This window comes from Rattus norvegicus, chromosome 3 (genome assembly GCF_036323735.1).
Source record: "Rattus norvegicus strain BN/NHsdMcwi chromosome 3, GRCr8, whole genome shotgun sequence".
NCBI lineage: Eukaryota > Metazoa > Chordata > Mammalia > Rodentia > Muridae > Rattus > Rattus norvegicus.
Window position 1 is genome coordinate 32,321,732 of NC_086021.1, and position 14,734 is coordinate 32,336,465.

General features: G+C 50.7%; 1 non-coding gene across 1 annotated transcript; it reads left to right on the top strand.

The window, feature by feature from the left end:
- The first annotated feature begins 3,228 nt into the window (after window positions 1-3,228).
- Window positions 3,229-3,330, top strand: Rnu6-592 (RNA, U6 small nuclear 592). The gene has a single exon (XR_005503016.1). It is a non-coding gene; the product is annotated as a U6 spliceosomal RNA (small nuclear RNA).
- Window positions 3,331-14,734: the final 11,404 nt, after the last annotated feature.

Genomic DNA, 14,734 nt, shown 5'->3' on the forward strand with positions numbered 1-14,734 from the left:
CCCGGGCCCTTATTTATTTTTGAGGCAGGAGCCTCTCTCACCGAGCCATTAGTACTGCCAGCAAACCCAAGGGTTACTCCTGTCCCTACCTCCCCAGTGCTGGTATCCAGGCATGCATGAAGTGGTAACATTTGAACTCAGGTCCTTGTGCTTGTCCAACTTTTCTCTGTAGGTGACTGGTGCGGGCAGTTTCTTGTTCATATCTTTGGAGAAAACCTATACCCCTGAACCCAAAATAGTACACATATTCCACACCCCACTTAAAAAGGGAACAGTTCACCCACAAGTTGGCTCTATTGCTCTATCCCTTCTGTAATGAATGGTTCTTTTACTGACTTCCCTTGGGGTGGGGGTGGCGGGCTCTTGTGTGACTCATTGCTATATAAGTCCATCTGTCCCTCAGCTGACCACAAATGGCCTCTCACTGGACACTCCCTCCCTCCCTTCCTTTTTTCGACTGGCAACATATCATGGAATCAATCACTCCCCAATCAATTCACAGAACACTTCCTCATTTCTTACGACAGACGCACACTGTTCCCCATATGCTGGACCATGATTTATTCAGGCCTCTAGGATGGGCACTTAGGTTGTTTCCAGCCTGTCCCAACCCAAACTCTGCTGTAGTGAATCACTGTGCTGCGGTTTTCTACACTTGGGCTAAGAATCTGGGAGACACTGGGTGGAAGGGCGTGTGCATCTGTGATTTGTCAGCCTTAATTACATCTCCCTATTGGGTCCATAGCAACCTGTATCTCGCTGTTCGTGAGACCTGGGTGAAGGTCCAGGGGTCTCTAAGGTATATGGCAGTGTCTCGGTCCTGGGGCCTGTGAACAATTTCACCTTGAAAGGTTTTGCAGGACTGGAGGCAAACCTCATTCTCTTGTGTGCCTTGTGCCTTCAGAGGGTGTCGGATCAGATGGCTATGAACGCAAGAGCAGCCTTGAGCCCTAAGCCATCTATCCATCTCCACTCCCCTCAGTCTGGGGACTCCATTCTCCTTTGCAGGAGCTCATGATTGTTACAGTTTCTCTTTCCACGCACCTGACCCTACTCTCCCCAAAGTCCATGTCTGTTTCGTCTCTAGCCTGCCCAAGACCTACAGGTTACAAGCACAACCTTTTAACAAACTCGGAGGATTCTGGCTCTCCTATCTCCCCCCTGCTGCATCCGTTTCGTTCCTTACCGCCAAGTTCCTAACTGTGGCTCCAGGGCCTCCACAGGTCCTGGTGTCCTTGCTGTGGACACCCCGTTTCTAGCTCAGAGAAGTTTGGCGACCTTACTTCTATGAGGCCCTGCCTGTGGTGAGCTCGTAGCATCCCACCGGGTCTCCCTTCTCCCTGGCCTTTAGTTTCCTAGAACTTGGCAGAAATCAGATAGACTTGGAATTCATGTCCCTGGTGAAGAAGCTACCCAGCTAAGGGAACTGAGACCTGTGGGGGTGTCCAAGTTCTGAGGCCTCCTCCGCGGTACTGCCACCAGGAGGCGCCATGCTCCCTCCGCAGCGTCAAGAGAATGGCCTAGGCTTGGTGAGCATATTCCATAGGGACTCTGTTCTCCTGCTAAGGGCAGCAAAATCTACTGCACTAAAAACTAAGGAATTTCCCCAGGTCCTTGGCCACCTGCTGTCAGGAGGAAGAGAGAAGGAAAGAAAGGAGAGAGGAGATAGGTTATAAAGGCTTTGGCAGATGACCTTTAAAGTCACCATAGGCACAGGCTCTTCTATCCAACCACCAACATCAAGTCTGCTCCGGACGAGGAGACATTGAAAAGAATTTCTTTCCCGATTGCTGAGAAAGCAGGAAGGACCGCTCCAAAATGTGTTTCCATGGTGACACACATAGCTACTTAATGAATTTTTATTATTATTTGTGTGTGTGTGTGTGTGTGTGTGTGTGTGTGCCCGTGCTCTCTCACGTGCGCGCGCGCGCGCGCGCGCACACACACACACACACACACACACACACACACACACACACACACCATGATGCTGGGAAATCTCTCAGGTCCTCAGTAGCCTCGTACCCCTGAGCCATCTCCCAGCCACCCTCCACCCATTCATCCCTTGAGATAGGGTCTCATGTAGCCTAGGCTGACTTCAAGCTTGCTACACAGCCAAGGTGACTTTGAACTTCTGGTCTATTTTCACCCATCTCCTCCTTGCTGGCATGTCACCACCATGCCTAGGACAGACAAGCACTCTTCCAAATGAGCTACATTCCAACCATAATGCTTAAAAAAAGACAAAAGACAAAAGACAAAAGAAAACCTGGGTCTCACAGGACCAGGGTGGCCTCTGTCTCAGCCCCCCATGTACTAAGGTTACAGTGACAGTTATGGCATTTCCGTAGCCAGAGGGATAGTGTCTGCAGGCTGTGACTCTCCTCAAACTAAGGAGAAGTTTCCCTGTGGGACGGGAAGGGGATAAAGAAGGTGAAACGTTGCGAGAACTGCTTCTAGGCTCAGGGGCCATCATTCCCAGCTCAGAGGCAGGCAAAGGCAGTCTAAGAGAAGGACACCGGGGTTCTGGCGTTGAGGGTCACTCCTAGAAGGGGAGTCTCTCTGCAGTTTTCCCACACCCCTGCAGGTGCCTCACAGCTCCATCATGGATGTGGACCCCGTTCCTGGATCTCCCTGCTTTCTCCCTGAATGAGAGATGTGGGGGCTGGGCTGGTTCTTACGATTTTTTTTTAAAGCAAAGATGGGGGTCACTCTGTGCCAACCAGTTGATGTTTTGTTTGAGGAGAGGTTGGTGCAAAGATACACATTACAAAACGTCCATTTGAACCGTTTCTAAGTGTGGTTCACGCACGAAGCTCATCCTCGATGCTGTGCTGCCATCACTGCACTGAACTTTTGCCTTGTAAAACTGGAGCTCTGTCTCTGTCAAGCACTGAAGTTTCCCGAAACTTACGCCCTCAGACGAAGACATGCTCCAGGGACGTGTGGGAACAGAAACAGAGACAGTTTGTTAAGGGAGAAAGAGAAGGGCAGGCAACAACATGGTGAAGTGGGTAAAGACACCACACCAAGCCTGAGGACCAGACCAAGCCATACCTCCATCCATCAGCTGCAGGGTGGCACATACCTTTAATCCCAGCACTTGGGAGGCAGAAACAGGTAGATTTCCATGCTCTCTTGGCCAGCCTGCCCTTCATAGTGAGTTCCAGTCCAGCCAGAGCTGCATAGGAAGACGCTGCCCCAAAACAAACAAATGAACGAACAGTGTTTGTTTTAGCACAAAACAATACTGAAATTGGAACAATACAGAGGTTAGCATAGCCCCTGAACAAGGAGGGCACACAAGGCTGTGAAGCATTCCATATTAAAGTAAATAAAAATTTCAAAATACAAGTTTTTAAAAAGACAGGGGCTGGGTTGGGGATTTAGCTCAGTGGTAGAGCACTTGCCTAGCAAGCGCAAGGCCCTGGGTTCGGTCCCCAGCTCCGAAAAAAAAAGAAAAAAAAAGAAAAAAAAAAAAAAGACAGGGGCTGGAAGGATGACTCAGTGGTTAAGAGCACTGACTGCTCTTCCAGAGGACCTGGGTTCAAATCCCAGCAACCACAAGGTGGCTCACAGCCATCTGTAATGAGATCTGATGCCCTCTTCTGGTGTGTCTGAAGACAGTTTAATTGATTAATTAATTAATTGGTAAAGACAGAAGTCATACATGGTGGTGATGGTGTGCACTTTTAATCCCAGCACTCAGGAGATGGAGGCAGGGGGATCTCTGAGTTGGAGGGGTAGCCTGGGCTACATAGGAAGTTCTGTAGCAGCCAAGACTACACAGAGAACCCTATCTTGAAACATTAAAAAAAAAAAAAAAAGGCTGGACAGATGGCTCAATGGTTAAGAGCACTGCTGTTCTTCTAGAGGACCCAGGTTCAATTCTCAGCACCCACAGGGCAGCTCACAACTGTCTGTAACTCCTGTTCCAGGAGGCCTGAAGCCCTCACACAGACACACATGCAGGCAAAACACTGATGTACATAAGAAAACAAAGCAGCAACGACAATAAAAAAAACCAACCAAACAAAAAGAACCCAAGCCCTCCCTCACCCCTTCCCCCTCCCCCAGTCTCTGTGAATCGTTATAAGCTACTGAACTGGGTAAATGCTTGTGTTCAGGAGAACTGGGCTACGAGACTCATGATCCTGCCCACACCATCCCTCCGGCGTGTGTATGCAGCAGGCTTTTTTGAGCATGCTCTATTTCCTGTAGACTCAGGTAGAGACAAGTCTTCCAGAGCAGTCTTGTCAGCTGGCTTCTTGAATATGCTAATCCTACCATCCACATGGTCCCCATTCAACTCTACCTCTAGCACCGCCTCTAGGCACCCTAGAGGGATCCCACAGCCCGAGCCTTTTGCGACTGGCTTCCTTCAAGTACTGTGGTCTCTATAAGGTTATCTGTTGTAACACATGTCAGAATGTTTTTTTTTTTCTTTCAGGGCCGGACCATATCCCCCGTAACGCACATTCGAGTGTTCACTGTCAGTGGGCTTGTGGGTTACCACCACTTTCTGGCTACTCTTGGTGTGCCAGGATTCTCCAGACCGGTGGTTCTCAGTCTTCCTAATGTTGTGACCCTTTAATACAGTTCCTCATGTTGCGGCGATCCGCCCCCTCCAACCAGAAAATTATTTTCATTGCTATTTCATAACAGAAATTTTGCTACAGTTTTGAATCGGAATGTAAATATCCGTGTTTTCCAATGGTCTTAGGTGGCCCCTGTGAAAGGGTTGTTCTACCCAAAGGGGCCACGGCCCACAGTTTGAGAAATACTGCTCTAGGGGCAGAGACCCAATACATGAACATACATTATTGCTAGGTTTGGTTACACAATGGTCAGTGCATCATCCAACCGTGGCCATCTTCTTACTGGAGCAGCTGAGAATAGAACTTCCCGGGCCCCGGGACTGGCAGTCTTGGCTGCCCCAGCCTAGCACTGAAGACCTGCAGTACTCCTGGAGAGTCAATGGTTTCCGTCCGCCATGGAAGGCCAAAAAAGCTGGCCTTAAAGTCAGAGAAGGATGGCGGCAATAGTGTAGATGACCTTTCACAGGAGTAGATGCACTTGCAGTATAAGACAGAAGAACAAGCCGGTGAAACCCCAAAGCCTTCCCTTCCAACCTCCTTATATTTGGGCCTCTCCCTATTCAGGATCTTCCTATTTCAGTGGATGCAATCAAGAATGTCCCCAGGGGCTTGTCTCATAGTTGATTCCATATCCGCCAAACTGACAAGATTTACCCTCACAGTAAGCAATGCTGTGACCAGCTCGAGGCCAATCAGCTTCCCTTGGCTTTTTGGTTCTGGCTTTGGGCCAGCTACGCACACAATAAACAGTTCGAGTTTTGTTCACGTTTTGTTTTACGTGGTCCTGGGATTGGAACCCAGAGCCTCCACTATGTTAGTGCTTCAACCCCACAGCCGAGCAGTTTTGCTTTGTTAAGATTATTTGCCTTTATGTGTACTGGTGTTTGGGTGGTTTTGAGCTGTGCTCTATGTGCATGCAATTCCAGGAGTGACCAGAAGAGGGCGTCAGATCCGCTGGGACTGGAGCTCGGAAATGTTGCGAACTTTCATGCAGGTGCTGAGACTAAACCCGGGGTTCTCTGCAAGAGCAGCAAGTGCTCCTGACCACTTACTCATCTGTCCAGTCCAGCATTCCGTGTTTTTGCAAAGTTTCACGCTGAGGCTCTGGAGACCTTATCTGGACCGGCTCTTTCCCTTCTGCAGCTCCAGAGAACGCAAACTCAGAAGAGGAAGCCATGGCAGAGATTTGGGGAACACGACAGGGTTTGGACACTGGACATATGGATCTGTGCCCAGGACACAGGCCTCGTGCTGAGCTTTATGTCCATTTATACCTCCATTCTAGCAGTCACGGGTCCCCAAAGCCTGGGAAACAGAGGCCAGAGCCTGGGGTCACGCCTTCTTGCTGTGGGCACCTTAGGTCTCAGGATAGATCTCTCATTTTGAAATTAGCATTACGGTGACAGAGGGCAGCAGAGAGTCCGATTCCCAGCCTGTCATCCCCACCTCTCCCTCTCCTCAGCCTGGGGCTCCTGATGTTCCCACTTGCTGACTCTCCCAGAGGTCTCCAGGGCTACCACAGCTCAACTAGGAGCCACCTTCAGCTTCACCCCATCATCCAAAGACACCCAGAGCCCCCACATCTCCAGGTTGGAAATGGCTTTCCCAGCCTGCATGCTACCAGCCTGGTCCCTGAGACCAGGCCTCACTTCTTCAACACAGCAGCTGCTAAATTGCCCAGAAAGGGTGCCACTAATGTCCTGCAAAGAACACAATTTGCAGGCTGAGCTGGGACAGGGACACCCACACCCTATCTGTGAAGGGCATTTGTGGGGTACCCTCCCTTCGAACTTTCTAGAAAGGCCCCCGCCCTTCTCTTTCTTGCCCTGTGGACGGGGGTGGATGGCAACACCAGGGCTTCCTCTTTGCCCAGCTCGCTGGGCAGTGACAGAGCAACTTGCAGGGTCACCAAGGGCCACCCAAGTGCTCTGCCTGTCCTCCCAGATGTCCCAGCTTGTGCCTGCAGCAGCCGGGGGCTGCTGGGAGAGGGCTTATTTGCACAAGGGTTTGGGGTGCTGGGGCAGACCCCTTATCTCTCAGCCAAGGGCCTGCCCTACAGTTGAGGCTTTGTAATCTGACATTGTGATTTCTCATCCTTGTTTTTTCCCCCACCAAGGGAAGATTTGCTGAGTCATTCTGGGGAGGTGGTGGAGGGGGTTGGGGGTCTAGGCAGCTGGAGGGCTCTGATAAGTCTGAGGCTGAGCTAAGGGGCACTGGGGAGCCGGTGGGAGGAAACCCAGAGCTGACAGTTTCTAGCTAAGATTGACGTCTTCTGTAGAGTTGCCCTGAGGAGACTGAGCCCAGAATCCTGAAGCTCCGAAGCTTCTCAAGAGGACAGGGCAGGGCTCTGGGGTGGGGGTGGGGGAACGTGTGCTTTCCCTGCTTCTCCACATCCTGTGATTGTGTGGACAGTAACAGTGGTCATGGTGGGATACATTAGATCACTTTTTTGGTGTACACATTGACTGCATGAGGCCCTGGAAGGGTAGTACTGGGCCAGGCCTCTCTTGTGGGAAGAGCTGGGACAGATGGGAGGGGCCTGGAGAGGCCTGGAGGGGTCTGGTCTCTTTGGCCAGTCTCAGCACCTGTCTTCTTCACTGAAGGCCATCTTTATTTTAACAGATCAAATTCCCTGTGCTTCTTCTGCAAACACTTCCTGACTCTTAGGGTTGGGCCTAGAAACTCCCTTAGTCCCCAGTATCATTTTCCCCCAGGTCTTACCTCACAGGGAGTAACCCAGAGCAGAACCAAGGAGTCCTAGGGTCTCTCTAACTCTTAGGGGGAATTGTTTTCTAAAACGCTGGGACCTATCTGATGCCACCAAATCCTCAAATGAGATCGCAGGCTCCAGGGTCTCCTATCTGCTGGGGTGTTGAGCCAGTGGCTAAGAAAGGTGTGCCTGCCTCCCTCCCACCTCTACACTTCTCTGTACACTTTGTGCAGAGTGCTGTAACCTGGCTTCTAGTGCCTGAACCCCCAGCCCCTCTCTGGGGCCGGGCAGTTGAGTGGACCACACACAGTCTTGGGAATTATGCTGGGCTTAGGGAGAGGCAGACAGATCGGTTCAGTGAAGGCAGAACCGGGGGCTTCCCCAGGGCTTGGTCTACCTCGTTTATTTCTGATTCCCTGAAGGCCAATGTGCAACCACTGCCCTGGGGAAGGGGGGTGACTGATACCCCTGAGTCTGTGGCCACATCCCCTGCTGCTCCCAAAAGGGACTTTGGGCACAGGAAGAGCTGCCCACAGTGGTCGCTTTGGTCCCTTCCTGCTGCCCAACTGAGCTCAGAGATAAGTCCTTGTGTGGCCCAGAGAGGCCAGGGGCCCAGGCCTTCCCCAGAAATCATGTCAGAATCCCCCACGTGGAGGAAGGGGTCTGAGGACCATGATAACCCCTCTATTTTTAAGAGATCCGGGAGGAAGTTCTAAGTCACCCTTGGCAGAAATAGCTCCGAGCTTCTGCCTAGCTCCTGTGGCTGCAGCTGGTGGCAGGGTGAGTGAGGAGTGTGTCACAGTTGGGACCATCACTTAACGGCAGGGTGCCACCTGTGCCCCAGGCTGACCTGGAAGGTTGGGCCTGTTCCCCCAAACCAGAGTTGTCCCTAAGGATAATACTGACAGCCACATTTATTGTTCCCCACTGCCTCACGGGAGGTGCTGAAATCATGACACAAGTTGCAGAAGAGAGGGAGCTACTGAGGAAGCATGGAGTCTGGGTTGGAGCAGGATGGTTGGGAGAAAGCAATCTGCCAGGAAGGGATGAGCCACTGGGGTAGAGGGACAGGAAAAACAGAGGCCCAGCATCAGGGACACTGGCAAGTGCTGGCTACAGCATACCATCTATACATCCACAAGTGGTGCAATCTCTCTGGCCTCAGTTTCCCTCCCAGGGAAATGGGAGTAGTAGCAACAGTCTTCAAACTTGTTAAATACACTTCTTGTCCCATTGTCTGGTGCTATGTGAGTCCCTGAGGAATGTTAGAGCTTAGCTTCTTGTCAGCCATGCCAGGCAGGAGGTGAGCAGCAGACTCATCAAATGTCTCTTTTCCAGTGTTCATGGATCTCCATGGTGTGGTTTCTTTCCCCATCATTGCCCCCTCCACCCTTCATTCCCTCATTCAGGAATTGACAGAAGAGTCTGGGCCTGGTGGCCTACCCATCATCTCAGTACTCCGCAGGCTGAGGCAGGAGGATCAAGCCAGTCTGGCTATGTAATGAATTTGATACCAGTCTGGACAACATAACACGAGTATGTTTCAAAAAGAAAAGAAAAATGACAAAAAGCAATCTACAGGTTGCTGGGGAGGCAGGTGGAAGATCCAGAATCCCAGAGATGGACAGGGCAAGGGACAGCAAAGGTGAGGAGCCTTCTAACCAAAGCACCCAGCCATACCCGCAGCCAGCACCCCATACACCATGCTCTCCCCATCCCTAGCCCCCATCCCACACACATGTCCAGGGCTTCCTTCCACACAGGGCTTTGGTGAGGCTTCCTCAGGCACCCTTTGACTTGGTGAGTCCCCTGGCCATCACTACCCTCACACCATGCTACACCCCTCTCTCATCAGATCTGTGTATTCTGTGCCCCCAACCCCCAGGCAGAAGCTGAGATTGTTGGCTGGCATCCCCAGACCCTGACCTTTCTTCCTAGAAGGTTGCCTGGTGATGACAGACCAGTAATGGATGTGCATGAGTGACATTCAACTCAGTGAGACAGATGATTGTTGTACTTTTGCAAGGGTCCTGGGTCCAGCTCTCATTATGACTCTCCTGGACTTGCAGTTACCCAAGTCACCTACTTGGGCCTTGTGTAGGCAGAAGGGGGACTTGCAGACACAGACTCTTGTCCTGGGTGGGAAGGCCCAGCTCACCACCCCTCTTCCCTAAAGGCAGGGAAACACAGCAGGAGCTTCCCCCTTTCTGTCTGTCTGTCTGTCTGTCCGTCCGTCTTCTCTTCTTTCCTTCTTTGCTCCCTCTTTCTTTCTTTTCCTTTTATTGAATTTCTTCCCTCTCTCCCTTTATTGTTTATTTATTTATTTATTTCAGACAGGGTCTCAAACAGCCAAGAAGCTCAAACTTACTGTATTGTTGAGAACAACACGAAATTCCTGACCCTCCTGCCTCCACCTCCCATGCTGAGCTCAAACTTAGGGCACAAGCTGAGTGGGCACAGCACCAACCGAGCCTCATTGCCCCTTGCCCTTTCTCTCTCTTTAAAAACAGAACACATAATCACCCTTCCCTGGGTTCCTCTCCAAAACACTTTTTGTTATAAAAACCATGGAAACCCCAGAAGAAAATAGCAAAAAGGATATAAAAAAAATTCACAGTAAAGTTAACACCGACTGGGATCTGTGACTCCCTCCGTAGATGGCTCTTAGGGCAGAGAATCAGGCTCAGTGCAGCTCTGCTGAACACCAAGTGTGACATCATCCCAAGCGACTTTCCCCTTGTGCCCCAGAGCCTTAGAGATGCTGGGATAGTAGGTCTCTGAGGATCCTGCCTTTCCTGCACCCCTGGTCTCCTGGGCCCTTGTCTTCAACCTCGGGTATCTACTCTGACTCTGAGGTTCAGTGATTTTACTCTTGGGCGAGTCTAAGCTCATCAGCAAAGGTCATGACATCCAACAAGTGCTGGGCTGGACAGCCTAGTGGCTTTGCTTAATGGAAAGTGAGTCCAACTGTTACCAAGTGTTACCTGAGAACTTGGGGCAGAAGGAGGGGGTGGCATGGGAAAGAATGGTGACGTGTCTTCAATGGTCTGTGCTCCTAAAGCTTCTCCTCATGTGTTCTGAAGCATTGGAACCTTCTAGAGAACAGGATTGTTTTTCTCCAGAACTTGCCCAAATGCTGGACTACAGCAGCCCTGCTCCCCAATTGGTTGGATGTCCATGACAGGGTCCTCAGCTTGGGCTTGCCTGGGGGTTCTCAGCTGTGTCTGCTAGCGTCACAGCAGTTGTCAGGGTCCCCGGGAACCTTGAGGCCTCTTTCCCCCTCCCAGCTCTTGTCTTTGGGTAAAGTGGTTGGAAGTCTTTTTCTCCTGTTCCTCCGTTTCCCGCGCTCTGGCCCACTGTGCCCCTGATAACACTTGGAAGGCGCTATCGAGCCAGGAGTGTCCTCCCACCCAGCCCACTGCCAGGCTCCCTGCTGACAGTTGGCAGCCGGCAGAGGCTGATAAACTTATCAGGCCAAACCTGAGCATGGCTAGGTCAGAACGTGTCCTGCCTCAGATTTCCCTCCAGTTGCCTTTCTGCACTCCCAGTCCCCAAGAAGCACAGGGCCAGCCTGGCTGGCCCCTGGCAGGGCCCAACCCCAGCTAGATCTATGGGGGCCATTGGGATGGCATCTTCCCAGAACGAATACTGTGTATCCTGGGAAGGGTCAACGGTCCACCGTCTAGACCTCAGTTCCTAAAGGCCCTGCTCTACCTAGGAAATCCTTTCCCAATTGTCACAGATCCAGGTCCTTGTGGACCTAAATTTACTTGGGACAACTAGGTTTCAGCCCCAAATGACAGGACCTAGCATTTGCTATGCAACATTGCTAAGGCAAAAAGAAACTTGTCCCCAAGGAGCCATCATGTACTCACGTAACAGGAGCCTGAGAGGCTGGCAGTTTAAAGGGAAGGGGTAGGGGGGAGCCAAACCTCAAATTAATATAAACCTCAAATATGAAACTCAAGTTATATTTGAGCTGTGGGAGTCTTTTTTTTAATACCAACGATAGTGTTATCATTCATGCCTGTTGCAGAAAAAAAGGCATACACGCACGCACATACGCACATGCACACACACACCCTCTCACAGTTCACAGTGGCCCTGCGTGCTCCTCCCTTCCATGTATGCTTGCAACGAACAGAACAGTATCATAAAGAATATGCTGTTTTATTCAAAAAACTTTATCTATGTTTGTGGGTGTGGTGCTTTGTCTGTCTGTCTGTCTGTCTGTGCATTACCTGTTTACCTAGTGCTCTCTGAGGCCCTGGGACTAGGTTATAGATGGTTGTAAGCCAGCCAGTGGGTGCTGAGAATTGGGTCTGAGTCCTCTGGACTAGCAAACAGCCAGTGTTCTTTTTTTTTTTTTTTTTTTTTTTTGTTTTTGTTTTTTTTTGGAGCTGGGGACTGAACCCAGGGCCTTGTGCTTCCTAGGCAAGCGCTCTACCACTGAGCTAAATCCCCAACCCCTACAGCCAGTGTTCTTAACCGTCGAATGATCTGCCCAACTCTGTGTATTGATTGTGTGCTGGTTCTTGGCCTGAAGTGTGCACAAGCACCTTGCAGAGGTCAGAGACATCAGATTCCCTGGTGGTGGAGTTCCAAGGGATTGTGAGCTGCTCAAAATGGGTTCTGGGACCCAAATTTAGGTCTGCTTCAAAAGAAGGACTCGCTGTGAACTGCTGAGCCAACTTTAAAAATCTGTATTGACTTTTAAACTACCTCTCCACTTGAAATAACTTCCTTTGTGAATGTCTTTGTTCTTAATAAATTTTTTTTTTTTGGTTCTTTTTTTCAGAGCTGGGGACCGAACCCAGGGCCTTGTGCTTGCTAGGCAAGCACTCTACCACTGAGCTAAATCCCCAACCCCTCCTCTCATGTTTTAAATCATGGCTCTGTGGCTTTATACCAGCTAACATGATGGAAATGATCGTTATTTTGTTCAGGAATGACGAGAAAGAGTGGGTAAAGGGGGCAGAGAGATGGCTCCATGGGGAAAAGCACTGGCTGCTTTAACAGAGGTTCACATCCCAGCATCCACAGGGACAGCTCACAACCATCTGTAGCTCAAGTCCCAGTCGATCCAGTGCCATCTGTCTGGCTTCTGCAGGCACCTGCACATAAAATCATGAGTGCATGTACACATAAAATAAAAACAAGGGACTCTTAAAAAACAACCAAAAACCCTCATAAGAAAAGGCTTGGGTATGGTTAGGTCAGGCTCTTTCTCCCCCATAAAGTTCCTCTCCTCGGTTGGCAGGCTCAGGTTGGGAGTGCCAGACAAACAGATCTCTGCTGCTTTGAAGACTGCTGTGCCCTTATGCGCTGGTGCTTCTGCTCAGCCTTATAGACAACCCTTCAGACCAGTTCTTAAAAAGCACACTGTATACAGACCAGCCACCAGCCATGTGGCCAGCTGGTTCTCATGGCCCCTGAGAGTGCTTTTTTCTTTTTTTTCTTTTTTTTTTAAAGATTTATTTGTTTATTATATATAAGTACACTGTAGCTGTCTTCAGAAACCAAAACAGGGCATCAGATCGCATTACAGATGGCTGTGAGCCACCATGTGGTTGCTGGGATTTGAACTCAGGACCTCTGGAAGAGCAGTCAGTGCTCTTAACCACTGAGCCATCTCTCCAGCCCGCTTTTTTCTTTTTTATAGACAGGATGCACACCCATGGCCCATCCCCCGGAAGTGGAGTAAGGGTCAAGGGTTGATCACGGTTTGAAAACGTTTTCTGAGGCCCCTGAGATAGCACGTGAGACTGAGTGGACTTGTGGAAGGGAAAGGAGAACTCCCACAGAGGAGACACCATGGACATGAGGAGAAGACCTGCTGCTCTCCTGGAGTGCTTGGGGCAGAGACTGGTTCTCCAATATCCTATCCCTGCTCCTGCCTCTCCTTTGTCCTGGGACGCTTTCTACTCCCCAAGGGCCATGGTGGTGCCTACCTACCTCAGTCACCCTCCAAAGCATAGCTCCCTGTTGTTTCTGTCTTCCCTGTCTTCAGACCCACAGACAAGGATCCGTTGTTGCATTTGAACCCAGAGGGACAAGATTCTTCCTTATCCTCAGCTCTTCCCGTCTGGAACTCCGCCCAGTCACCTGAGAGGACTTATGGGGTGTGTAGGGCATTGACAGGATTGAGCGAAGGGCTGTCAAATCTGGGGACTGAGGTCACCCATGAAAGTGGGGTCACTAAGAGCAGCAAGAGTTAGGGCTCAACTGAATGATAGGATGGGCCACACCTGGGCTTTAGGGACCCTTCAGGGCTGTTTCAGTCTTAAAGGTAGCGTGGACTCTCACTTCTCCGCTCTCAAATGTCCAACATCTGGCCTTGCCTCCTGACCTCCACCCATCAACCTCCTCTTCTCTGACAGCACGATCTAGCTGGGGGTGCAGAGAGGCAGTATGGAGCCAACTCAGCCGCTCACAGTCTTCAGCTGACCTAGGGAACATTTCCATCTTTATCAGGGATTTACCTGGCAGCCATGGGCCAGGCTTCACCCATATTCAAAAGGAGCACAGAGCCCAGTGCTGGGGCTACAGTGCCAAGCAGTCAACCAAGGAGAGATTTTATATGACAGTCCACTTCCTGATGTGGCCAATTTGTTTCAATATTAAAATGTTGGTTTTTTTAAAAAATATTTCTTTTATGCGTGTGTGTGTGTGTGTGTGTGTGTGTGTGTGTGTGTGTGTGTGTGTATACACGAGTGCTGGTGGTGCCCCTGGAAGCCATAGGCTGGATTTCCCTGAAGCCGGACTTACAGGCAGTTGTGAGCTGCCTGATGTGGGTGCTGGGAGTCACACTTGGGTCCTCTGCAAGAGAAGCAGCTCTTAAGCATCGAGCCATTTCTGCAGCCTGTGAGCATCTGTTTGGCTCTTCTCCGGTGAGTAGCTGACTGATGCCCTGTCTTGGCTCACCAGCACCACCCGGTAAAGGTTCCCCCCTCCATACCTCCCCTGCCCTCCACAGAAGAGTTAGGGCTGGCAGCCTTCTTACACCCCCCCCCCCCATCCTCCCAACGCACTCTGTAGCTCCTGAGTCTGCAGCTGGAGGATTAAAACTTTGAAAGCTGGATTCTGATAGGGTTCCTAAATGTCTGTCCCTGTGACCTTGAGTGAGGGCCTCCCAGTCTGATCTGTAACAATTGGAAGGGGACAGGTGATTTCCACAGGGCTGGGTGGTGTCTCTCAGTTCATACAGTGATACAGGTGGTGGAAATTTCTGGCCAGGTAGGAAGCTAGGAAGGGTCTTTAACAAATTCCAATAGATGGGCGGGGTCCACCACACCCACTGACTCTGCTTTCTTGATGTACAGTGTCCTGACAGAGACAAAGACTGTAGCTAGCTGTGTTCCCACTGGACAAAACTATCACAGGCCAGTCTGTAAGGTACCTCCAGGCTTCCTCAGCCCCTGGGCTG